Source organism: Drosophila teissieri, chromosome 3R, assembly GCF_016746235.2.
Source record: "Drosophila teissieri strain GT53w chromosome 3R, Prin_Dtei_1.1, whole genome shotgun sequence".
NCBI lineage: Eukaryota > Metazoa > Arthropoda > Insecta > Diptera > Drosophilidae > Drosophila > Drosophila teissieri.
The window spans coordinates 14,815,544-14,823,516 of record NC_053032.1 but is presented as its reverse complement, the minus strand read 5'-3'; positions in this window follow the sequence as shown (position 1 = coordinate 14,823,516).

Genomic DNA, 7,973 nt, shown 5'->3' with positions numbered 1-7,973 from the left:
CGATTTGCTTATTATACCGCAAAACCTAAATTTGTATTTACAATATACTATGGCAGCTATACCATTTGGTAGTCCTCGCTTTCAAGAATCCTGACCAGAACAACGACTGTTGTGATCCACGTGCCCGCCGGAACCAGTATAAATTACGATGTGAACTTTTACTCCAGATTTGGTCAACGAATTAAATCAAGTAAACGTGACTGTGATGGAACTTTTCCTCGATTTCCAAACACCTAACAGACAGCTCAGCCACCGAATTGGATTGGATTGGAGCGGATTCGGATTCGGATTCGGACTCGGATTGGCTCCCATTCCCCGCATTTCGCTTGTAATGACTGGCAAATATGTTAAAGAGTCGGCGTGGGGAATTGAATATGCTAAATCCGAGACCTATAGATCGGCTCATAACAGACGCACTGACGCAGTGACGCAGAATGCAAATCCGGCATCCCTTGGCTACTTCACTCGCTTGTCTCTTGCTTTCGGCCAACGGCAATTGCCCAAACTGAAATCTCAATGAAAGGATATTAGGTAAGTCGCCCGCCGGCTGCGCGGGTCGTTCTCCGTTAATGGCACCAATATGAACGGAAAATCTGCGTGCGGTGCATAAGAATCTGCATATGGTATCTATCTCATATAGTGTATGCAGCATATACCGCAGATACTGCATATACTGCATATACGGACTGTCGATCATTACACAGCGGTCAAACGGTCATTGGCCTGCTTGCGCATCGGCCGCGTATCTTGCAGATACTCCTCCCGAGCAATCGAGCAGCCGAGTATCTCAGTACCTCGGTATCTGGGCATCTCGCTGTGGATGTGGATGTGGATGTGGATATGGATGCCACCACTGAATGCTGCTCGCTGGCACGTAAGCAGTCTTGGCATCTTTCACCGTGTGTTGGCGCAGCTTACGCAAAATTATTTATGAAAACAGAGCCCGGCATTAGGAAAAAAACACGGGTAAAGAAAGTCTAGTTGGGTCCATGGAAATTGGGTATACCCTGGCAAAATCAGAACTTTGGATAAACGAAGACTCTATACTTGGACTTTCACAAGATTTTGGCACTTTTCAGAAACAAATGTGCGAACTTGAAACATTTTCTTACTGAAGCCTTAGGTGGCTAGATATATTTAACTAAGGCGAATAATATTCGTATTTCATTCTCAAGTAAAGATGATAATTTTCTTTCGATATTTATAATACATAGTTTGGTCTGCCACCTCCCAAACAGTTAAGCCTTCTTTTAGAGCGGAAAATGAAAAAGCTGCCCATGATTGTGAGCTATCATTCAAACGCAGCGCCGTCAGAATGGAAATTTCCGAGTTCTATGGAAATTCCGCATCGATTTGCATATGCGACAATCGGCGGAGGACTGCGATTGTAATTGCAATTATCGTGCAGTTTGTTGATAAACGGGTGGTCGAGTGTTCGAGTGTATCGGTCATTCGAGTATCTGGGCAGCCGGGTATCCGAGTATCCGAGTAACTGGTGGCTGAAAATGGAGATACAGATGGAGACGGAGATGGAGACGGAGATGGAGACGGAGATGGAGAGTGCGTGCGCGTATCTTATGCATGCTAACTATGAACCTTGTCCGCGCTCTTATTACAGCTCTGTTATTGATTTCATAATTTATCAGTTGCGCCTGTCAATGGCCATTAGATCAATGCATCGCATTGCACGCATAGCAAAGACGCCGCCTCTTGAATGGAAAATCTTTCGGATTACGAAAGCCCGAGGGCGGTAACCTTCTGAAGGGGGTGGCGATAGCAGGAGGGGGAATAGCGATCAAAACACAAAACAAATGACAAATCAATCTGTTGGCAATCAAAACTGACTTCCCCGTGGCATCGACGCGATTTTCACCCAATAAGGAAGCAAAGCAGCCAGCGGCACATGCAACATGCAACACCAACAACAGCAGCAGCAACCAGAAACTGCAGTCAAGCAAAACATAAAATGAGCAAAGGCCTCATACACTGAGAAAAAAGCAGAGTCGGTGGGCACCTGCGAAAGCGTGCAGGTCACAGAAATCAGGAGCATGGTGGATTTAATTTTGATTTGTTGTTGATTTAATGGTGATTTTGCCCCAAGTCTGTTGCATGTGTTTCTGGGACAAGCTGATGAATAGATCTTTATTTTAAGCCTGTGTCCATTCACGCATGAAATAAATAAATAACAAATTTTCACCGACTTGCTGAATCTTGCTTATAAGGCACTTAACATGATCTTATAAAATGATGTTATGGCGGTCCAAATAAATTTACGTGGCGTTGCACTATTGGCATTGCGATTGGTAGTTGCCCCCTATTTTAATGGTAACTATACCTTAAAACTCTTAGTTAAATAAAAGTTTCTGTTAGTAGCGAATTAGTGCGTATAATCTTTGGAGTTCTAAGTGTCCATTTTAAACTTAAAAATTCGGGTGTATTTCTTTCTTTGTGGCTATTTGGCTCAGTGCATCATCCGCGGGCCCTATAAATCTGTGGTGCCTCGGGAGACCGGAGATCGGGGACTTGGTCTCCAGCCAACCAGCCAAGTTTCGCCCGAGCAGAGCAACAGACCAGACCAGTTGCTCTTGCTCTGGCTGCGACGACCAGTTGGCCTGGCCTAGGTGGCTCTTGCTGGCGGAGGAAGAGGGGTGGAGGATGAAGGAGGAGACGGGGGATTCCGGAGGAGGCTGCTGCTTGGAAGTAAAAATAACCTCAGCTAAGTTCACTGGGGCGAGGTTGAATGAACTCGCAGAGAAATGTGATTTCCCCTACCCGATTCTCCGGATCCTCGGTGCTCGGTGGATCTTGCCGCCATCTGCAACTTGTTTGCGAGTCCGGATATATCAATAAGTGGCCTTTTGGCTACGGCTTGAGCCGCGATTGCAGTCTCAATTTCCCTCAATTAAACCTTGTATTTTGCGAGCAATTCGCGGCAGCGGCAGCGGCTGCAGACGACAGATACAATTAACTTATCGCGAAAAAGTTTCCGGAAACTGACTGACTGCCCACACAATCGGTACTGGGTAATCTGGGGGAGCTCTCGAAAGGGGCTTTCCGCGGGGGAAAATCGCGAGTTTCGAGTGGCCGCCGCTCCGGGAAAGCAAATGCAATAATACACTCGTATCACAGACGTTCGCGGCTCGCGTTTAATATGTTTGTTGACATCCAATTAGAGCGATTTCCTTCCTCATTAACAATCGCAGCAAGTGCGGATGATATTTGGCGGGGGCACGACTATTACATACCCTGCAACGGTTGAAACCTACAAAATGGAGACTTGAAAAATGGTAAATAACAAGTCACTACAAAATATTACATAAATATTTAAATTTAGACAATTAAAATGTTGGTTTTAGTACATATCTTCAAAATGCAATAAAAATAATAATTGCATTCCAGTAATATAACATGAAAAAGGAAGTTATCTGCTTCTTTTGGTATTATATTTCTTTTAACTGTAATCCACAAATTTGTATGAATTTATTTTAGTAAATTCCTTTTAAATGTAATGGAATTTCAAATCTTTAGATTTAAATATCAGTGCAACTCTTCTCACAAACCCTGTATACCCATTTTACCCTGCCCAAAACTTATGGAAACGGAGAGTGCTGTGAGCTGGAACGCAGACGTTGATGTTTTGAAATTTAACTCAAGCGTCAAAAAATTATGGCAAACATGAACGAGATGTACGCAGTGCACACACACCAGTTCCGGCCGACTATGAGTGTGAGTACGAGTACGAATATGAGTACGAGTACGAGTATGAGTACTTGCACGACAAACAATTAGAGCTGCGGTGGACATTGTGGCGATGCATTTTCCTAGACATCACGGGCACATCATGCCACCTCACGGGCGAGTATCTGCCAGATACTTAGTTATATATATACACTATCGCCCAGATACCCATACCCTTACCAACTCACGCACACCGAGCCGCAATTAGAGCTGCTGGCTGCTCTGCACGCTTAAAGTACAATAAACCCAGATACAGCAGCACTCAACACAATGATAGTCGAGTCGTCGGATCGTGGGGTTTTTGAACTTGCTCCTCACCACGATACGAATACCACCTAAATACCACCTTGATTCGCAATCCCCTCGAGCCCCAATGCCCTGCAGTTCCCCCTGTGGCTGAGTTACTGGTCCCTCGATTCTAGTTGGTATCTGGCTGGGTTTTATGACGCTGGCGCCGCTTTATGGCAAACATTTAGCGGAACGCTTAGCAGCCAAATGGCTTTATTATTGATGCCGGCGAGCAAACGAAACGAAAGTGAAAGCCTGTGCATTTGGCTCAAACGATTTGGGCCACTGGCGGGAGTTCCATTGCAAGGGAGCAAACGCGGGAGATGGCTTTAATCGAGTGCTTTTCTGATACACTTTGCATTGGATAAAGAATCTAGTAGGTCCTATCAATAGTAGGCTCCGCTCATTTGTACTTCAAATTATAAAATAAGACATAATTTCTCATGATTACTCTACTATTCTCCAATCATGATTACCAACACATTGTATGTATTGTATGTCTGCTTACCCTATACTTTTAAGAACTTCCAACCATTTGTAAAAACTATATAGCTGACCAACCAACTTATGAGCTGGCAACGTGGTCACATTGGCACGACTTGCCATATTTTAGAGTCCCATTCTTTTTGGCCACATCCAGAAGGCGCCCAGCAGGACAATGAGTGTCTGTGGAAGCGCTGCTCCTGCGAAGGCAAACACGCAAGCCGGTTACATAGGAGGACATTTGGGCTTAGGGCCCGGTGGTGTAATCCAGAGGCCCATCCATGTACGGAGCACATAATGCCATTTACACATAGGGTGGGCGGGGAGATAGAGAGCTGGGCTGTCTCCATTACATGGCATGAATAACAAATCTAAACATATGTACTACACATAAATATGTGTACCCCAGCCAAATACACAAAGCAAAAAGCGAGAAAAAATCCAAAGTGGGGCCTGTACAGGGCGCACACACTCAGACAGACACGGGCCAAAACAATGTGGAACAGCAGGGGCGAATGTGTCGACATGGGGTGGCTCGACCCCTCCTTTGATTCTCGCTGCCGGCGACGATGACGATGATGATGATAGCTGCTACCCTCTGAAGCCCTGAACCCCTGCGCCCCCTCAACCACCCAACTCCCTGTGCCCCTGAACCCCCCGAAAGGACCACACCCCTGGCGAAACTCCACTGCGGCACTTGTGCTCACATCCTGCGAACCTATTCACATTTCATATACTTACATCAGTGCACTGGTGTTGGTAGCGACCCCTTGTCGCGCTGCAAGTGTGCGGGTCGCAGGGGCATGGTTGCAGGGGCGTAGGCGGGGGTCTCGCAAAGTATTGCATTTAAATACATTAAATTGTGTAAATAATATGCTACACATGTTGCCGGTTGCCAGTTGCCAGTTGCCCGTTGCCAGTTGCCAGTTCATTAAATACATGCCACAGATATACATGCCTAGGCACATGTATCTGCCAGATACAGGGCACTCACACCCGCACTCACACACAGCTATATCGCAGGACACGGATACAGCTACAGCTACTGCTACAGTTACAGTTACAGGATTGGCTGTAAGCCACATGCAACATTCCATGTGTTTTTGTGTGTGCTTAACTGACCAGCAATTTATTTATGGCGTTTTATCAATTTTATTTTCCCTCCTCTTTGGTTACGTTATTTGGTTTTTGTTATTTTTCCCCATCGCTCTTGGCCTTTCGAATGTGCCCCGTATTGACCCAATTGACATCCGCCAGCTCGGACTTGCTGCTCGCCTGATGGCGTATCCTTTAAATGCAACTTGTGCGCCACTCGTCCGCCGGGCGTTTTGGCCCTGCCAGCCACTTGAAGCCCGCTTTGATCCTCTTTAACCAATTAAGGCCGGGAGCGCCGACTTGAGCATGCTCAACGGTACGACATCAAAGCGTCTCCCGAGTGAGTCCATAATCTTCAAAGCTCCAGAAATTCATTTCTAACAGGCTGCCAGCCGCCAGGAACAGGACACCGGAATGCTGCTCCCCCAGCGGAGCAGGCGGTGGCCACCGCCGGTGTTTTTATGTGTGTATGACTCGGATTTTTCGTATATTTTTTCGCTTTGTTTAATATTATTTACCCTAAGCGATTTGGCGCTCTAAAAGATCACTGCCAGAAAATAAGTTACGTAATTTATATTATTTTGATTCTAATAATTCTATTCTGTTTTACATTATTTATCTAAAATATTAGTATTTTAGTTAGTTTAATTAATTAATAACAGTGTGCAGAGTGGGAAGAACCCTACTTTAAGTTAGGGAGAAATTTAAATATTTATTATAACTTTATCATCATTAATCCTTATTTGAGTACGTTAATTCTTAAATAGTTGTTTACATTTAAAACATCGTCTTAATAATTTAATTACAAGTATTTCTGCTGGTGCAGCATGTATGTACATCTCTGTCCCTTTGCCACTCGGATGTTTGAGATTCGTGGGTGGTGGGTGGTTGGTTTAGCTAAGTGGGTGGTGGGTGGCGGTTGGTCGGTCATGGGGGGTTTTTAGCCGGTGTTATGTGTCATGCGCATAGCTGGCGTACCCCAACATCTAACTGTGCTAATGCATACCAACGCCTGCTGGAAGTCCTCGGCGCCGGATAGCTTCTAATAATGAAATTCTCGCTTAGAATTTTCTAACGCGAACGCAACCCTAGGCAATGGGCCAGCCCAAAAGTTATTAGGATTTTCACCTTTCTCAATGGCTCGCTGTATTTAGCAGGTTTTTTTGTCGTGTGACACCTGCGGGTGGAGCCAGAATATGGGAGTGTGCGGCTACGTTTCCTGGTTGCCTGTTGGGGCCAGGTAAATTATGCAATCTTTGGCAACGACAACGGCGACAGGTGCGCGACAGGAGCCAATCGACTCCTGCGGCAGGAGTTGGCGCTCATAATAATGGATTTTTTCGTATATTCCAACAAGGCGAACAGCAATTGGGGTGGAATTCCGGTTAAATCCCCGTGTCGTTAGATAAAACTACACTCACACACATGTGTCCGGTGGGTTGGGGGTGGCGATTACTGTTATAACTAAAACTACGAAACTATAGTGTTTCAAAACTAACAGTATTACCATACCAGGTTATCAGGCCAACAGCATTTCCCAGGAGGACGAGCAACTATCTCAGTTGGCTTTCACTACTGGAAAATAGTTGGGAAAAACCCTCTCTCCGGCCCTCTCTCACATGTGTGTGGAAAGCGAAAGTGTCCTGCGCTCTTGGCATTCGAAAACTACACATGTGAGGCGTCTAAGCAGAACTAAGAAGCTGCCCAAACCATCGGCGAAAAAAATATCTAAGCAGCCCCACCCCCAAACGAGTTTGGCGTTTTTTCTCAATGCCCCCATATGTATGTATATCTATAGCATACAATCGAGCGTGTAAACTACCCCAAAGCAGAAAAAGCTAAGGGTCGCAAATCGGCAGTCACAGTAAGTGAAAGTAACCCTCGCTGCCGTCGAGAGTCGGGCGCTGAGAATAGGCCAATAGGTGGACGGCATGCCACACGTATCCACATTTCCACTTTTCCCGGCGGCACCCGGGCGAAAGTCGAAAGAATTTTTGGAGCCGGCGAAGGAATACCGTCATTAGGCCAGCAGATGCCACCGAAAGGTGTCAGCAACGCATTCCGATCCGATGACGCTCACCGAAAAATCTGGCTCAAAGGGTTGCCGAAAAAATGCGAAATATTTCGTTGGCACTCACAAACATGGTTTATTTATGTTACTTTTGTTGCCACATTTGGAGCCCATGGCCAAGGCCCCATGGCAACATTGGCCAGGGCGACATTTAGGACGCCTGAATGCCAGGGTATCAGGATGCGCAGGCCGGTGCTGGAATGTGCCAGTTGGGGCGGAAGTGAGCTTAGGAATTCACTTCCGGTTTCGCAACCCTGATCGCCTGGTAAATGAAAATGCATCAGTTCCGCATGTGTGG